The sequence below is a fragment of the Chinchilla lanigera genome, unplaced genomic scaffold (genome assembly GCF_000276665.1).
Source record: "Chinchilla lanigera isolate Chin_1 unplaced genomic scaffold, ChiLan1.0 scaffold00100, whole genome shotgun sequence".
NCBI classification, from domain to species: domain Eukaryota; kingdom Metazoa; phylum Chordata; class Mammalia; order Rodentia; family Chinchillidae; genus Chinchilla; species Chinchilla lanigera.
The window spans coordinates 6,601,630-6,621,146 of NW_004955501.1; the positions used below are offsets into that span (position 1 = coordinate 6,601,630).

At 40.2% G+C, this 19,517-nt stretch overlaps 1 protein-coding gene and 1 long non-coding RNA gene across 3 annotated transcripts in view; one reads left to right on the forward strand and one right to left on the reverse strand.

Moving 5' to 3' along the window:
- The window catches only part of Cpne4 (copine IV), a 467,949-nt gene that overhangs the window by 127,961 nt on the left and 320,471 nt on the right, over positions 1-19,517 (forward strand). The gene's annotated exons all lie outside the window — the stretch shown is intronic.
- Positions 5,483-11,938, reverse strand: LOC102007919. The gene is made up of 2 exons (XR_264255.1): positions 11,855-11,938; positions 5,483-5,903 (listed from the first exon to the last, which is right to left on the reverse strand). It is a non-coding gene; the product is annotated as an uncharacterized LOC102007919 (long non-coding RNA).

The following is a 19,517-nucleotide window of genomic DNA, read 5'->3' on the forward strand; positions in this document are numbered from 1 at the left end:
GGGGAGAGGGATGTGCAGAGGAAGCCATAATCACCCTTCCGGATGGAGCCAAGTGCGCAGTGTAACTTGAGTAAGGGTTTGAGGCCATGCTGAGTAGAGCATGGATAGACAACTGCCTATTGCAGATGCTGTGGGATCACCTCTTCAAGCCTCACTACTACCTCCTCCTGCTTACAGCCAGTTGGAAGGTGTTCCTGTAGGACACAGACTCTATGGTAAAAAGAAGAATCATATTTCCTTACATGTGTAAGTGATACCAGCCACTTCTCTGAAAGAGAGGCTGGATAATCATGGGGGAGCAGATGAAATTCTGGAAAGGAGGACACGTGCCTGAAGAATGAAGAACAAATAGGCAGATTGGGGATCATAATTTCAGTTCAGGCCTATCCAAGTCTTATACTGTAAACATAAAACAATGATGAACTGGTGTCTTAATGTGTGGTATTTTATTTCTTCTAGGTATTCTCAGACTTTGTTGAAAGATCTATCTATCTGTCTATCTATCTCTCTCTATCTATCTATCATCTATATATATATATATATCTAGCTATCACAATTCTGGGAATTGAACCCAAGGCCTCCTGCATGCTAGGCAAGCACTTTTCCAAAGAGCCAAATACCCAGCCCTCTCTTTTATTTTTATTTACCAAAACTAATTGGAATATTTACAGTGCAAACAGAATCATTTTTTGATTCTGTTAGTGAAAGTAATTTGTCTCTGAATAGTCCCTTTATATAATTTAACTATTATTTGTATATATTTCTTTTCAGTCTTTTCCTTCCAGCACATGTATACTTACATGATCTTTATCATGCATATAAAATTTTCTTTCCTGATTATTTTGTCTTTTAGTATATGCTTTTTTCCTTGTTGCCACAATACTGATAACTGTAACTTTTACAACTGTATAATATACTGTCAAATGGATTTACATCATCGTTTTTCTTTTTTTGTTTTCATTTTGAAATTGTTTCAAAAATACCTGTTTTGAATAATACTGTGATGAACATCTTTCTGCAGAAGACTTTTTCCTTCTTTTTAGGTAAATTTTTAGAAGATATTCTGCCTAAGTAGGCATAGTAGGACAAAGGGCATGAAAGGGTTAAGGCTTCTGATGTACATTGCCAGATTGCTTTCCCAGGGCACACTAATATACTGCTGCCCAAAGTATGTTCTGCACACAACTTCTTGTCAAGAAACTTTAGAGTGAGATAAGAATCTTGTGCCACAATGTAAATTGATTGGCTGCTTCCTTTTTTTAAGAAAGTCTTTACAACTGAGAGTATCAGCTTAATTTCCAGCATACTTAGTTGGATGACTGATTTATTTTCTGGTACTGGAGAAGTAACAACAAATTTTATTATCTTAACAGTGTGTATTCGCTTAGTCTGGAAAACAGGGTCCATGCCAGAAAGCTAGAAGAAGAAATTTACTGCACGTAACCAGCCACCAAGGTGCTGAGAATGGGGACTGTGCAGGAACTCAGAGAGCAACAGTAGGAAGCTGCTCCTTTGCTTAGGGCTGAAACAGTATGGTGCTGAAGCCGGTTGGTATAGTCTCTTGAGATCTGATTGTTAAGTATCAGGAAGTTTGTATGCCAGGATATATTTATACCACAGGTATTGGTAAAAAGTTCACATTTGGCCTTGTCCTCTCCTAAAAAATCAGTTGTTAAAAATGGGCCAACACAGCATTGGACAAGAGTTTCAATTTCAGAGGAGATTGCAGTGTTAGGACCAAGCTGGGGTCTAACACAGTAGTATCCATGGAGAAGGGCCCGAATGCAGAGAGCTGGAGAGCTGGAGGAGATGCAGATAAGGCTGGAAGTGCTGCCTTGCAAGTAGATGGGGATGCTTCCCATTTCCCTTTCTGTTGTTCTCGATCACCTATTGGTGTTTTCTATTGGGCAAACTTTGCTGGAAGCTAGTTGGCAAAGTCTGCAGGAAAATGATAACCAAATGCACTTGATAGCAAAGTGGCAAATGACCACTACTCAAACGTGCTGACAGTCCACAGTAACTTAGAGGATAGTTCAATTGGTCTTTGGATAGTGCACATTTCTCTAAGTGACAGCACCTGCTTTTTGTACAAGTTCAGTGTGAGCTCTTTTCCTCCACACTCCTACGCCACATCATGAGTACCTGATAGACTATTCAGATCATGTTGTTATCACAGTTTATGTTTAGAGAAGGGTCACAAACATGAGCAGTGCATAACAAGTAGAAATATTGTGTATTCCTCTGTATTCACTTCCGGAAAATACTTATAGTTCTGTAGAAACCTTAGTTTTCTGCACAGAAATGAGAAAACACCTTACATGAGAGAATTCATGTTGGCTATACCAGTTCCCTCGGTGCCTTTGTGATAAATGGAAGCTAGGAAGTGGGGGTGGGGATAACAAATTGATATTAACGCTATTTGTTAGGAGGATTGTTGAGGAGCACCTGGGTGACAGCAAGGCTCTCTCTACACCCGAGCTAACTAGTACACCTCCTTGTATGATGGAAATGTTCCACTTCTCTTCCGTCAGTCAGGAAGCCATGAACCACACGTGGCAATCAAGAATGCGGAATTTAGTGTAACTGGAGAGCTAATTTCATAATATTTAATTTTAATTACTTAATTTAAATTAAATTGTAATTTTTGTTTTGTTTTTATTTTTTTTATCGGTACATGTGTGCAGTCCTCATGTGCAGTTGGTACATGACAGTACACATCGTAATATTTTTTCATCCTCTTCTTCTCCCTTCCCTCCCTTCCATCTCTCTCTGGGTCACTTTCCCTTTTGCAAAATATCTATCCCTCTGTTTCCAACTATCTGTTTATTTTGTCTTTATATTTTGGGTTTTTCATTAAGTGAAACTAGGTAATATTTAAGCTTATTTGTCTGATTTATTTCACTGAATATCCAAATCCAAAGCTAGTACAAGAAAGAAAATTATGAAGATCAGAGCAGAAATTAATGACTACACAAACAATATAATGAATCAAGGAGCTGGCTCTTTTTGAAAGAAGGAGCAAAACAGACAAAACCTTAGCCAGTCCTGCCAAGACAGGGAAGAAAAGACCCAAAAAGTACAATTAGAAATTAAAAAGATGAAATCACATTGGACAGTGCTGAAATCCAGGCTAGTAACTACTTTAAGAACCTATACTCCAATAAACTGAAAAATTCAGAAGAAATGAAGAGGTTCCTAGATACATATGAAACACCAATTTAAGTAGCTAATATGGTTCTAGAGCATTTTGGTACTCTACAGAATTTGGCTAGTGTGAGAAAAAGAAGAGAAGGGATTTGTCAAAATGTTGCCATGGGCTATTAATTTTACAGTTTAAATTTTGGGAGGAAGATGTAACTAAAAGTTGACATTTCCTTTTTATTGCTTGTGGCTGCTGGAGTGCTGGACTATGCCTTCCCTAATGGAATTCCAGAGGAGGAAGAGCTGGTGATGCACGGTAGAAGACCCAGGTTACTGTAACTCTGACTACCTGCAGATGAGTCTCTCATTCAGAGAGGACACACCTGCTGTTTTGATTGGCTGCAGGCTATTAATAAGGGAAGAAAACATTTGATCTGTACAGTGGATCGTAAAGTTTGACTTTTGGACTAAAAAAGACCTGTGGTGTGACCTTCTAAGCTGTTAATAGTATTAAGAATCAATGAATTAAGGGATCATTTTTTCTTTGAAATATTTGAAATCCGTTGCTCTGAAATACACTGTGTCTCTAACAGATCAGCAGTATTTAAGATACATGTCTAAGGATCCAGAATTCAGAAAGGATGCTTTTGATTTTGTTCTAGAATATGGAAATTGAATGATATTTTTACTACATGAAAACTTTCTGTAAGTTTTTAGTAGCAGCCATAATTTCTGCTGGAAGAAAAGGGTGGGGTGGGGGGAGAAAATGTACAACTTGGAAATAGATTCTAAACCAAGTTTCAGACCCACCCTTTAGCTAGCCTACTTTAGGATCACATTCATTTTTTTTAAAAAAGAAACTCCTGCATATATTGCTGGCCATAAAGTGCTGACTATGTATAACATGGTGACTACATGTGGTGACAGTTAAATGTAATAATAATTTGTTTCCAGTGAAGAATAGAACTAACATGCCCCTGCCCTCTGGTTGAGTAATGGTGTGCTCACTAACTGCTGAACCAAATGTCCTAACCAAGGGGGATAAATGTAAACTTCTCAGAGATTCAGTTGTCAAAGATGACCCTTGTCTTCTCTTTAGTTCACTGGAGCATGTACTCTTCCTGAGCACGGTTAGATACTCCCAAGTTCATGTTTGTGTGGGCCTTGGCACAGGTCTTGTGAATGCCAGAGTACTGACAACACGGGAAAACCCAACTGTACCTCGAACTTTTAGAATGTTGCTCCAATCACTGTTAATTCTATTTGTCCATTTAATATGAATATATGATTATTGAGCTCCTTCATAGGAAGCTTGAAGAACTGCAGTTCTGAGGACTAATGATCCTTGGATCAATTCCATATGAAAACATGTTTTACTGAGTCAGGGACTTTGGTGAATTGTTGGTAATAAATTAGAGTGGTCGTGTGTAGTACATCAGTTATTAGTGGACTCTGATACAAGATTATTCGTGTTTGTAATAATGTATCCATAGAGCACCTTGTATTCACAATGTTATCTCTATTTATGTTCATCTTCTGCTTATAACAGCACTGTGAGAAGGCACCAAAAGCCATTTAGATTAACCACAGTATGTGTTGAGCACCATGAGAAAAACATGGTTTGTGTCCTCAAAGATCTCAGTGTTCAATAGAACTCACTTCATCACAACAACAGATTGGAGGCTCAGACAGTCAAGTGATGTTGAGAGAGAGAGCTCAGAGCAAGGTCTTGATTTAAACTTCTTCCTGAATTTGTGGTCGGTAGACTGCCTTAGCATGCCTAACCTACCTTTATATGGGTAGAGCTAAAAATGAATCACTCTTCTATGTCCTCACTATTCTCCATTTTGTTTTTTTCCCTCACTCCCACCTATCCAGATGTAGGTTTCACTGCCATATGTTCTGGCCTCCTTGTATGTGTCTATGTGTGGGTTGCCCATTCCCAGAGAAGTGGGCTGTGAACTTTTTTGGCAGTTTCTTCTTGGCTGGAGAGCTCATGGGAGAGCTCTGTGCAGCAAATCTCTTTTGTGGTTATGACACTAGTGAGCCACACCCATTAAGATGGACCCCAAGAGAGTGATTTGTACATAAGATATTCAGCTTTCTGTTGCTTCCAAACCTAAAACTTTTATAAAGATGAATTAGGCAATGCGAACATCGAGGCAGTAAGTTAAAGAAACCATTGGTATGCTGATACCAGTTGTGTATTAGTCATTTTATGGATATTTTTTCATCACATACTCTGCAGTAAAGACTTTGCTAACCAGATACAAAAGCTGAGGTTTGGGCACAGTTAAGAAGTTACCCCAAATCATGCCACTAATAAATAGTAAAACTTGAATTTAGTTGATTACAAAATCCATGCTCTTTCCACTTTATTACAGCTGCAGACTGGAGGCTGGTGGCCTCTCTTGGGCCTGCAGATGTATTGTTTTGGCCATCGTAGTGTTCTGACAAGTTTTGTACTGGTTTCGTACTGGTTGCCAGCTCTTAAAGATCAGGAAGTTTTTCATAAACCTAGATTTCTGGTTTCTTTGTGTAACCAGAAAGTCTGGCAGTCTGGGATCTTTAATCCTTTGGCACCAATGACTTGGCAATAGTTCGTCACTTCCTGCCCTCACAGAACATGCGATTTGTGTCTGCTTCCCACGAGTCAGCCTGCTTCCCTCACCTGCCTGACCCAAGTGGGGCCTGGTGGTGCTTGAATCTGGAACATGCTTCTGCAGCCCTTGCTGGGTCTCTGTTGTGGACAGAGACGAAAGCTGAAAAATGAAAATCAAGTCAATGAAAGCATTTCCCCTGGATATTACATAGAAACCCCCTTCTCCACAGATTTTCTGTTCCCGCGGTGTGGGCTTGTGACATCTCAGTGGCTCGCACCCGGCATGATAGATGAAGGAAACAACAGTTTTCTTCAGTTGTTCGTGAAATTTCCACTATGGTTGTACATCAGCCTCCCATTTGGGAAAACTTTAATGTTGCTTTCCACCTCCCACTTAACACATCTTTAAAGAGAATAATTTTTTCCTTTAAATGTTTTTTAAAAAGAAAGTTGATTTTAATAATATTAGAACCCTTACCCTGAGCACTGAATAGAAAATAAAACAAAACAAAACAGTAAGATGAAATCGTTCCCCCTTTTTGCCAGGGACATATTTCCGTGACTGGAGAGTGGCAATTCCGTGGTGCACGTGGACATAGGAAAAAAAGGTTTTGGGGTGTAGGATATGTGACTGGCTTTGTTACAGTTAAAATCTCAAAATTGATAATGTGTAATATCTGAAAGCTGAATTGCAGTAGATGGGAAATTCAGGCTACAAGTAGAAAAAGTATTTTATCTGAACGCTGTGTTGGCTGTCCCTTCTTTCATGTATTCTGAAGATAATTCTGCAGCTAGAGGGATAATGTCTTCCTCCTGCACAAAGCAAAGTACCATGACGTTGGCTTCCCTGCCTGCCCAGCCTGAAGACCTTATAAGCCCCGTTCTGGACATCCAGAGCAAGCACTGATCAGCAGGGGCTTTCTGATGTACTCCATACACTTAGGCACCCACACTGATCATCTGAAATATGGAACCACAGGCTGGGGAAAGAACTTCAGGAGGCACCTGTGAGTTTTAATCCTCTGCCTCTGGCTTGCATCACCTTCCCTACATCTGCAAGGAGGTGCTTCCGACACCCTGCCTGGGGACTATTTTCATTTTTAACTGGACTCACTATTGATAATCCTAAGAAAATCACCTTCCTTTGTGATTTCAGTCTATTTTATGTTTTAAAATTAATGATAGTGGTGATTTATTAATAACGAATGCAATAACCATCTCAATGATGGTTTATTAATTAATACATTTGTTCAATGTGCTCTTTCCTAAGCAATTTATATGTATCATCATATTTCATTATCAAAACAGTCCTACAAAGTAATCTGTCTCTGGAGACTCCATATTTTATTTTCTCATCTTTGTTGAAGTATAATTGATGAATAAAAATTGTAGATAGTATAGAGCACAGAAGAATTAAGTAACCTCCTCAAGGGTCGCACAAGTAGTACGTGGAGGGGCTGTGGCCAAGTGAACCCAACCTGACTCTGGAAAATGCCCCCACTGTCCTGCCGCATTGTCCTCTGGGAATAACGAGGAGCAGTTGGTGACTGATGGCTGTGTACTGTGTGCTAAGTCTTGAAGTGCACATGCATCACTCATTTATACAGATGAGCAAACTGACACATAGGAAAGTGCAGTCGAAGGTGACAAAATTAGTTAAAAGTGTATTAGGATTTGAACTCGGATCTTTGTTTCTTCAATGCCCATGTTGTCTACGTAACGTTCCACCTCTCTCCTCTTGTCCCCTGTGTAGGTGGAATTTCTAACCTCTAGGAATCTGCTGCCTCTTGTAGAGAATAGTCATTTGTACTAAGCCTCTCTTTAGACCTAGCTTTTAATCTTTCCTAAAATTAAGTACTGATTTTCCCGGCCATGGAGTAGTTTGTAAAGAAAAGCAACAGTATTCTATTTCTAGTTTCTTAGGATAATAAGGTGAAGGTCTCAGTGCTCCTGGCAAAGTTCTCTGATCTTGGGGTGGTAAAAAAGGTAAGATATCTCTGCCTCTTAAAATGTAGTACCAGAAGGTACTACATTACTAGACTCCAACCTGCCTGAGCCTCAGTTTCCTCATTTGTAAGATGAACATCATGGTGGCATTACTTCTTCAGGTTTAAAAGTGAGCCAGTGTAAAAAGCACATAGCTGAGTGCCTTTGATGGGACTGAAACAATTAAGAGTCCCATGACTTGAGGCAGAGCAGTGGAGGTAGGTGAGGAAGTCACAGGAGAAGTGAATTCTGGAATTCTGAAGCTGTGACTGTTACTGATTTGCACCCCAATTTCTACCCCAGTTCCTGGCACTATTGGTCCTTGTAACTGAGTGGCCTAGGTGGATGTCATCTCCATGGTGTGTTCCTAGTTCATCTCCAAAGACACTTACATTTCAAGGATCTTCCTATTCTCACTTAGGAGAGCAAACATGGAGCTCGTTAGAACTCAGTTACACTGTGAGACCTGTACCTTTCACACAGAAGCAGAATCGCTGGTGCCTGAGGTGGGAAGTTTGACTTAAAGAGTTTTGCCCAAGGGTTTGTGTATAAAATGCACACGTGGCACTGCCACTGTGTTTAGTGGGGTTCTGAGAGGAGGAGGATGGCCGCTTTCTGCCATTCAGGATCGAGGACCTCCCTTCTTTTCCCTCCTGCCCTTTCCTACAGGGAGAGCAAGGCAGAGGGTCTGTAGCTGCGGTCAGTGCTGCCGACGAAGGGGCTCGCAGGGACTCTTTTCTCTGGCTGCTGGGGGAGGGCAGCATCTCACTGTGGTTCTGTTTTGTGTTTCCCCAGAGGCTGGTGATGTTTGTCACCCTTTCATGTACCTGTTCATCATTTTTATGTCTTCTTTGGATAAACGCCTGTCCAAGTACTTTACCCATTTTCAATCAGGTTATTTTTTGTTGTTTTGTTTGCTCCTGAGTACAGGAGTTCCTGACGTATTTTGACAGTTAATTCTTTGTCAAATATATGGTTTGCAAATGTTTTCTTCCATTCCATAGGTTGCCTTTTCCCAATCCCACTTGTCTGTATTTGCTCTGGGGGCCTGGGATTTTCCTCTCATATCCACAGAATCATTGCTCAGACTTGTGTCAGGAAGCTTTCCTCACTGTTTTCTTCTAGGAGTTTTTAATTTCAGGTCTTATGTTTACACTATTCTGAGCTGATCTTTGCTATGACATAAGGTGAGGCCCCGGTTTCATCTCTCTGCTATGTATTCCTAGTGTTTGGAAGGTCTTTTGTAAAGTCTGCCCTTTCCTCACCCCGGTTTTGGCAGTCCGGTTGAAGAGCAGCTAGCTGTAGATGTGGTAGCACACATTCTTAAATTCAGAAACCATTAACTCAGACTTTGTTCCTATAGATTGACTTATCATAAATGACAGAAATTCTAATTTATATTGATAAAATATCACTTAAGCACATTAGGTTTCTATATAAGATTTTGTTTGAAGGAGAAAATATGATTCCAGTGTTTAAAAAGAATGTTGGGGAGCCCCATAAGAATACCCCTGAGCAGATTTATCTCACAATCAAACTGAATGGTGGCATGACCCATCCAATTTCAATTTGAAATTACTCTGCCAGATGACTTAGGGACCTATCGCAGCACGTGGTTTGTGCTGAGGTTAGTTGGAAACAAGGTAGAGATTCGCCAGATTAAGTGTGTAACTCGGGAAAGGACTTAATCATCTCTGAGCCTCTCATATGACCTCATAGGGCTGTGAAGCCAGGACAGCTGGCAGGATCATGACGTGGCTGGTGCTATAGGCTGTGCAGTCAAGTTGCTTACAAATGCCTAATTTCTCCATGCTTGCATTTTCCTTATTTATAAGATGAAAGAAACAGTATTCCATGGTTCATTATGAGGATGAAATGAGATGATAATTAAGAAGTACTCAACATTGTACCTGGTGCATAGTAAGCCTTTAATAGATGTTCCGTGTTACTATGTTTAAAGGAGATAATGCATGCGAAGCTAGCATAGCACCTCACTTGGTGCTCAGTATGAAGCTTAGGTCTGCTGCTCAGTCCAGCTATTCTTTTTCCTATCTGTCTATGTAAAATAAGACAGATTTCAGTAAGAAAATGTAACAAGTCTCCTAAGTTTCTACTAGGTCTCTGAGTAACCACTTTGATTGATCTATTTCTGCTCCCCTACTGGGGAATTATCTGAGTCTCCTTATCCTCTCCACTCTGCATTCTGAAGATGAATAAGCTTGGACAAGTTCATTCCACTTGTCCGTGTTCTCTAATCTATAAACTCAGAATCTCGGAGAGGCCGTGCTGATAACCTCTCCTGACCATTTTTGCTTCTGTGCCCACATGAGCCCTTAGTCCTGGGCTGACTTGGAAGAGAAGTGACAAGAAAACTCTTCCTCTGGAAATTCCAGATGTTCCCCGGGTCACTTTATAGGCTAATTAAATATTTTATCTTGATTTGAGCTCAGAAATGTTTGGCTCCCTATCTTGGACAGTCTGCTTTCAGATACTTGATATTTCAAGTGCTTCTTTTCATCTGAACATTTAGTCCTAGTTTTCTTTTTGGGTGTGTGGACATGTTCTTGTTGAAAAGATCACAGTTTTAGAATTGTGTATGAAAGGGAGAAGGTTTGACACCTTTGTCCTCCCACTTTGTTCAATGTTAGGCTTTTCAAAACAACTTCTAAGAACCTGGGATGGGGGGCATGTAGCTTACTTTGGCCTTTTCCCACTGAAGATTCGCCTCACCGTGTTTATTCCAGTTACCCTGAAGTGTAGCAGGTTGAAACAGCCATGTTTTTTAAGTCATGATTTCCTTATCAAGAGACAGAGTACAATTAGGGTAACTAATTCCTGCTCCACAATGCCCAGAGACCGGGCTGAAAGAACTGGAAGGCCCGGGGTGATATTATGGCCAAGTCTTCAAATTAGATGTCTTTACTCACACATAGGCTTGGACTTCCAACTGGAGTGCATGTGTGCAGACTGGAAGAATAACATAGACACTCTGTCTTCAAGTGTTAGCTTTTTGCCACACAGTTAAGCCACCCTTGGTCCGTGGAAACATTCATTATCTGAGGAGCCTGTAGAGGGCGCCATGCCACCTTCCCCCAGACCCAAATGTGATTGCGTTTACTTGCAAGCAACGAAGGGTGTATAGAGGTGACTTCCCTATATTGGCTTCCAGTTTAACTAGTGATTCTGGCCAAGGCACTGGATGTATCTTCATGGAAGCAGGCAGCTGGTGTTGAATTAGCGTTGTTTGTCACCACCAGCCATGATTGAGCTCAGATAGATGATCTGTGATACAATGAGGCTAAAATATAAGATAACATCTCTGCTGAGGCCTACAGGACTCCAGAGGTAAGTTCCTTCCCAGAATTGGCTACAAAGCAGGGTACTCATTAACCATAACCTAACTCTGGCTGTTCCATCCCTTTTGCAAGAATGCTTTGTCCCCTCTATTACGAGCCCTTTGTCTAGTGCGTCCAGTTGCCATTTCCCCAGTGTGAGTGTGATCAGCGAGCACGGAGGTTCCTTCTGACTGGTGAGCATTTGTTCCTCTAGCACAACTTGACATCCTGGATCTCTGTTACTTCATGTTCTGCCTCTTTGTCCTTTTCCTCTGTCTATGCACTGTAACACCTGGCAGGAGATTGGGGCCACTACAGTGGTCCCCTAATAACTGGCACTGTGGAAGCGTTCACTAATAGAGCCCCCCTCATGATCCTGTGGTCCATGAACACCCTAAAGGGTGCAGGTGGTGGGACCTTCGGCATTCTGACAACCTAATTCCCATTCAGGGCCCTCTCCTGGAACCGTGAAAGATGCGCGTATATGCATTGTGAAAGGAAGCACTTCCTGCTTTGAATGTTCAGATTTGGAAATGGATACTATGAAGCAGTTCACTAGGGAGGGAAATATAAAGTGTCCCTCCTGGATTTGAACACCAGCTTTAAGGAAATACATTATACGTGCCGCTGCCACTAGACAAGGAAAAGACAAGGGAAACGTAACGTCTCTGTGTAGCCCTTCAGTATCTGCTTTCTTCACTGCCTGCCATAACAGCCTATGGAGGTCAGTACTATAATTTCCATCACCCCCTCACAGATGGAGAGCTGAGTTTCAGTGATGTCATATTACCTTTTACAAGATCACACAGTCCATGTAGCTGGAACACGCCCGCTGACACTCTGACTTCAGATTTATAGAACCTTGGTCTTACCATGAGCTTCTGTTGCTATGCAGGGCCCCGCCCCTTGTTTGTGAGTAGTGCATGCATGGCTGGGGAGCTACCAAGTCTAACACAATCATCTCCATCTCTTTGATATTTAGTGTTTTCCTTGCCCACTCCTCGTCTATTGAGATTTTTTTTCCAACCCCATTTCTCAATTCTAATTTGTTGTCTACAACAAACAATTCAGTGGCACAAAGCAGTTCATCCTATAACCGAGCCACAATTCAGCTACCAGCCCACAAATAATAAAGCATGTGAAAATGACTCATTCTTTCACCCATTCACCCAACATCTACCGAGTTCCTACTATGTGCCAGGCACTCTTTTCAGGACTGGGAATATAGCAGGGAACAACGTGGTCTCAGCATGTTTTTGCCTGTGGGAGAATAGATGAGACTGGGCTCGTTCACGGTGGTGTGGCCACAGATGTGGGGAGAACAGAAAACAAGCAGTAAATGTATAAGCTGTTGCCAGTCAATGCTAAGTGCCATGAAGAAAAACGAAGCATGGAAAGGCATGGATTGTGATGGATTAGACTAGTTTAAAAGCCCTGGGCAGAGAAGACATCTCTGGGGAAGTAATATCAGCATGGATGTCCAAATTGATAAGGAGTGAGCCATCAGGATATAGAGAAAGATATGGGAAGCTGGCCAAAGGCCATGACATAGGCACTTGCCCGCCTGTTCAGAGAATAAAGTTCAGTTAAGCCAAAGGAACGAATTCTAAAGATCTGCTGTGGCAATGGTGTGCCTATACTTAAAAGTCCTGTACTGTGCACGTAAGAGGGTAACTGGAAGGCAGTGAGATCTAATTATTTTGTAGACTCAGCTATGGGCCAGACAATATAGAGCCTAGTAGGCAATGGTAGGGATTTTTTTATTTAATTCTATAAGTGGTAGGAGGCCATTGAGTAGTGATTTACATTTTAAGAAATAACACTGACTGCTGGTGCCAGACAGTGTACAGAGACAAGTGTGGGTGCTGGAGAAGGCTCTGAAAGCCTGCTGCATCTGCCCTGGGGAGAGAGGTGGTAGTTCTGGTCAGGCAGTAACTGTGGGGCTGAGGAGAGCAGGTGGAAGTGAATTTCATTGCTGAGTAGATCTGGGGACTTTGCTGATGGATTGGAAGTAGGGGATGAGAAAAACTGAAAAGTCAAAAATGATTCCAGAAATCTGAGCAAAAGGGTGCATGGCGGTACACAGCACTGGAAGCTGGTCTTTTCCGTTTGGAGGTTTCCCAGTAATCCTCCAGTGAGCGTGCTTCTCATGCTGAAGGACAGTATGGTGTACCGGAACAGCGTAATTCTGGTTACAGACTCTCTATATTCAAATTCCAGCTGTATCATTTATCCGCTATAAAAGATTGTACAAATAAACTATCTCCACTTTCTCACCCATATAATGGAAACAGTAGAATTACCTGCACTGCAGGGTTGATATGAGAATTAATCATATAGTAGTACCTGGTACTGAACACTGCATATCGGTTAGTTATTAGTAATATGCTTAATGCATTTATATGAAATATGGTTGTTTTCTTAGGGAAGTGTTGGGTCAAAGGATATACACATTTTTAAAACTGTAAAAATTACCCAAGGACTTACTTGGAATGATCATACCAATGTATTCCTAGCAGCAAAAAATGAGATCCAAGAGAAGTAACTTATTAAAGCATATTTACAATATTTAGAGTATAATATATAACATCCCCAACTCTTTGCCATCCCTTCTTGCCCAAGTCACACAATGCATATTTCCTTCGTTTAGAATGACTAGAGCTAAGTGATTATAATCACAGTGCTGTCCTTCTCATTCCAATATTATCATTATATTAATGAGTTTATTAAACAGTCATATAGTAATATGATATGACTGATAGTATAATAAAATGGTAATGTAACTAGAGCCTAACTAATTTGTGTACTAATATACAGTGTGTGAGCTTGCATGAAAAGTGTGTGTGTGTGTGTGTGTGTGTGTGTGTGTGTGTGTGTTAGAGCTAAAGAATGAATCCAAACATCTCTAAGTTGTCATCTTTAATTCTGAAGGATTGCCATGCTGGATGGTGTGCCTTATTTAAAGAGAGGAAGAGAAATTGATTTAATAATCTGTCACATTATACAACACTAGAACTTGAGAAGAAAAAGCATTCTGGTATTCTTGGCGAGAAGAAAAATATTGTGACAGCTCCATAGAGAAATCTTTGTGTGAGGAGAACTGATAGAAATTATGGTGATAAGTTAAGGATGTTAGGAAGTATATTGCTTCCGTGGAATAAATGTGACCACTACCCAATGTACATTGTGATTTTTCTTTCTTGCATAGAGAGAGTAAGGAAACAGAAACTCCAATTGTTCCCTACCTTTTTCTTGTTCCTGAAAAATGATTAATTCTGTCCTAATTTTGTCTAGAGATTTCTATAATATTTTATTTAACTGAGGTGGCACAAATAAAATCAAAATATTTTAGTAATATGATAGACTTTTAGAGCTTAATCAAAAGAATGTAGCCAGGTTTAGTGGTGCACATCTGTAATCTCAGCACTGTGGGAGACTGAGGCAGAAGGATTGCAAATTCAAGCCCAGCCTGGCCAGCGTAATGGGACTCTGTTCAAAAAAAAAAGAACAAAGAACAGGCTGGGGATGTAGCTCAGTGGGAAGGCCCTGGGTTCAATCTCCAGTGCCACCAGAAAATAAATTCAGACTTTAGTGTAAACTCTGGCATCCTACTGAAGCCAACTCTTACTTCAGCGAACAACATTAAAATATCGCCCATACTTTCCAGTCAAAGACCACCAGGACACATCTATCATTGAACAAGCTAGATTTGTTGCTTATTGCCACAAGAGAGAGTACGCTGATGGGGAACTGAACCCTCGGAGTAAGAGGATTTTAAAGAACTTACAGAGATAACTTATTAGCTGGTGTTTTAGGGGCAGAAGGATGGCTTTGTTCTGGATTGCCTATTGTTGGGAAGGCAGGACAGTTCCGTGACTGAATACCCAATAAATGTCATCAGGGAGAGAAGTGGTCAGAACTGAAGGTAAAGAGGTAGATTTCATTCACTTTAATCAAGGTGGCGTGATCTTGGGACACTTTGGTGGCTTGACCAGTGTTGATGTTTTTGTTTCATTCAGGCATGGTTACAGAGCAGTCTCTGTCTTGGACGCAGAGTGATTTTGTCTTATGTTGGTGGTCTGTGATAATTTTCTTTGTTCAGCAGGAGAAAGCCAGAGCTCAGTTGTAGCTGTGAGGCCAGCTCTGAGAAGCACAGGGCCAAGTGAGTCCTGGGTCAGCACAAGGCCAAACAGGTGGTCCTGGGTCAGCACCCGCATGTTAGTGGTTGCTTTTCCCTCGTTCACAGAGAAACTCAGAAGTTAAGCTGTGGACTTCATAAACATCGTGACCATGGGCCAGCTTCTAAGCCAAGGGAGGGGGAATATGTATATCATAGTTTTGTGTCTAAAGTGACCTTTTATATCTCAGTTATTCTAATTATCAAAAGAATTGCCATTGGTGATGTTCAGTGTACATACATTTGGTATTAATTTTTCTCTTTATATTTAACACCAAATCTCCTAATTTCTCTGTCTCCCTGATCATGGTTGACAGGGATAATTCTCATGAACTCCTTGGAAGATATCCAAGTTTTTGGTCATTTCCTACTGATAGCACTTTTAAAATGCATTTATTGTGTGTATTTCTGTTATACAACATGATGTGGGATACCTGTAGTCGTTAAAAAGGTTGCTATGGTGAAGGAACTTAACATTTCCACAATCTTACATAGTTACCTTTTTTTAGTACTAAGAGCAGTTAAAATCTTCTTTCCTCTGAATGTCAAATCAATATGATTTTATTACCTATAAACCTCATGCTGTACTGCTTAGATCTCCAGATTGTTCATCCTACAAATCTATCTGCTTCTTTATATTTTCTGACTTGAAAAATACCCTGAGTCCTTTAGTCCATATGATGCTTCTGTGGGAGATTCTAGATCTGAACCATATAGACTTCATGAAGGGATTGCCATCTTCTTGGCTAGAGCCCTGCCTAAGCCTTGCCCCCAGGAGAGTGGCTCTTCTGATTTTAAAGTGCTTTTTAGAAAGGGAGCCTACAGTCATTCTGGGGAGCCCAATAGGCTTTGAGTCATTGTGCCTTTATTGCACAGATGGTGTTCAACAGCTCTCAAGGGGGCGAGAAAGGGACATTCCCTGAGGGCTTGCCAGTTTTGAGGTTTCATCTTTTGAACAGAGGATAACCCTGATGCAATCATGGGCCTGAATTAGATTGCTTGTATGCTGGCATTCCCTGGTGGGTCTACCGCGGGTGGAAATCTGGTAATATCTGATGAAGTAGTTGACTTCTTTATATCATGACATCTTGAGAAAGGATGGAGAAGCTTAAGAAAAACTCACTAATGGAAACTGGTTAAATACAAGACTTTAGCCCTGTTGTGCACACCACCATTCATTCATCTCTCCCCACAGTGTCCCACCCTCCATCGTCCACTTCATCACCACACTCGTTGCTGTATACTGATCGATTGTATGGCTAAACCACAGTTGGTTCCTCCATTCTATTGCTGGTGAGCATTTGGGTAATTTCCAGTCTAGGGTAATTAGAAATATTGCTACTGTAGATCCTTTTTGTGAGCCTACAGATGCAGCTCTTTTGTGTAAATACTTAGGAGTGTGATTGTGATTGATGAATCAGAGTTACGGTATGTTAGCTTTGGTAGATATTTCCAAAGAGTTTTTTCAAAACATTTATTCCAACATATCCTCCCACCACTACTATGTGACACTTCTGTTTGCTCATCTTCTCCAGTATTTGGTATTGTCTGGGTTTTTTTCATCCTAGTCATTCTGGTAGATCTGTAGTGGTATCCTGTTGTGTTTGTTTATTTGTTTGTGGTACTGGGGATCAAACTCAAGACTTTGCACATGCCAAACAAGCCTTCCATTACTGAGCTACACCCTAAGGTCCAGCTCCACTGGAATTTTAATATACTTACTCTTTTTATTTAGCTTCCTTTTTTTTTTTTTTTTTTTTTTTCCAGTACCAGGAATCGAACTCACAACCTCGTGCTTGCCAGGCATGCGCTGTGCCACTGAGCTAAGTCCCCAGCCCCAGCTTCCTTTTTATTAGCATATGTTTGTGATACATAATAATTGAATTAATCCTGTGGAATTGGTACATGTACATGTACATCTTGCATTTTAAATCATTTTTACTTCCCCTGTCTTTCTCCGCCCTCCCATCTCCCCCCTTCCCAGAACCCTTTGCCATCTCCACAAAGTTTACCTCCCTGATTCCTATCATCTCCGTTTTCTTTTGCTCTTTAAATTATGTTTTGGGTTCTCTTCATGTTTTTTCTTTTTTTATTTTAAAAATTAAAAAAAAAACTAACACAACAACAACAGTGAAGACAAAATCAAAACAACACGAAAACAACAAAAAAGATATGTGACTTCAAAATAAAATGATGGGAATTAACAATGGTTGCTACATTACATACTGCTATCTTCACTGAAGCTGCTCAGTCCACCAGACAAAAGAATGTAAGACTGATCAAACAATCAAAGACAGTAACTAGTAATTAAAAAAAAAATTGGAAATGATGCAGAGCTTCACCATACAAGATGGTAGGAGTTCAACAATGGTCCTTATACTGCATATTGTTGTTTTCAGATCAGTCATTCTGATTATCAAATTCAAGCATGCAAAATTGGTCAAGAAAAAAGAAAATTTTAAGCATTGACTGTTCCTTTCAATAAACCACAAAGATAATAAATTCATATATTGGCCATTTTAGTATCCTACTTTTGATATACCTATTTATAATAATCATTTTAGTTAAGGTTTTTAAAAGTTCTGCATATGTCCCCAGTCTCAACAGTTCTATATTTAACCTATTTCATCCAGTCATTAGTAGAATAGCCAGTAGACTTAATTTTTAGCTATTACTTTCATTTTTATTATGATTCTCTCTTGATGACACTTTATAGGATCGCAGTTGTTACTTACATTACCACTGATATTTTTCTATTCAAAATTTTATTCTTGCCTCATAATTATTAGTCATCATCATAGTATATCATAGGCTTCATAGTAACCCAAACTACATCTCTGTACCAGCCAGAAATATAACTGTGTGCAGCAAAAATCTAGCCAAAAAGTCCTAAACAAGGAAGAGTTCTTGCGTAATAAGAACTTTCTGAAGTTGAGTTGGCTGTTCCATTATCACCAGTGGGAGCCCTGTTCTTTTTCTGTATTTTCAACCCCATCCTTAGCAAAGGGTAAGCCTTTTAGCAGGCTTGTGTTCTTGTCTTCATTGTGGCTGCCCCCAGACAAAAGACAACTGCTGTGTTGCCAACTATCACATATACATTCTGGGCAGAAAAAATGGGCATGAGCCACATCATCTGTGTCTACAACCCTGCTTGATGGACATGAGTTTGTCCCCAGAACCCTGATCATCTGATTTCAGCTTATGTCTCAGTGGTCATCTAGCGATCACTGTCTTGTTAGCTACAATTGGCTGCAGAGGAATGGGAAATTAGCACTGGGTTTGTTGAAACATAAAAGAGAGAAAGGCAAAAGGAAAGAATGTTAGTTTGGTGTCAAGGAACAAACATACAGTGCCTGTTGTAGACTTCTAGATAATTCACACACAGCACGGCTTAATCAACTGCTTTTTAGCCTTGGGGACGGTGCCACTAGAATGGCTCATGAAACACGGGCTCTTTGCTGGTACTCAAGTCCCTCATACCTGGTCCTCGGAGTGTGACTGAGGACGTAATACTGTTTATATGGTGCCTAGCTGTTCCTTCTGCTTGGTGATGTGGTACTCATGCTTCATTAGGCTTGCGTCAGTTACCACACAGATTAACCTTTAGTAAAATTGATGCTAACACACACACATGCACACACAATCGATGAAAATGAGAAAAAGAGTGTCTCACAGCAATAAACAGCTCACACAAAAATAAAGGGCATGCTTTCCCTTTGGTTGTACTTGAAATTTTGTATAAACTAGATGAATATTATTTGGTTCTGCTTTTAGTGATAAGTGTGAGACCTTGTTTATCTTTGGAAAGGTAGTTCATTTCTATACTGAACTACACTAATGAATAAATAAAGTGAAAATATCAACCAACAAAACTTAAAATCCTGTTCAAAATTTAATAAAATTTCAGATGACAAAAGGAAAAATGGTTTCTTAAACACATTATTTTTTAGTGCCCCAGAGATACTATCTTTCATTTAATCATTTTTAAATTCTGAAGTGTTTATTTAATGTCTTTTGTGTCAGATGCTATGTGCTGAGAAAAATCCATGTATTTCAGAGTTTAACAGTTTAAGAGCAGAACCCCAAATCTTCTACATAACGTATTCATTAATTGACTCCTGGACAAACTGTTCCACCTTGCAGCTTCCACATTCCTGATTTATACAGTAAGAATGATGTACATCTCAGAAGTTTGCTGTGACAATTAAATGGTATCATGTGGTCTAATCTCCTTAGTCAAGATAGCAAAGTCTTTAAAAGTCAGTTTAAAGATCTT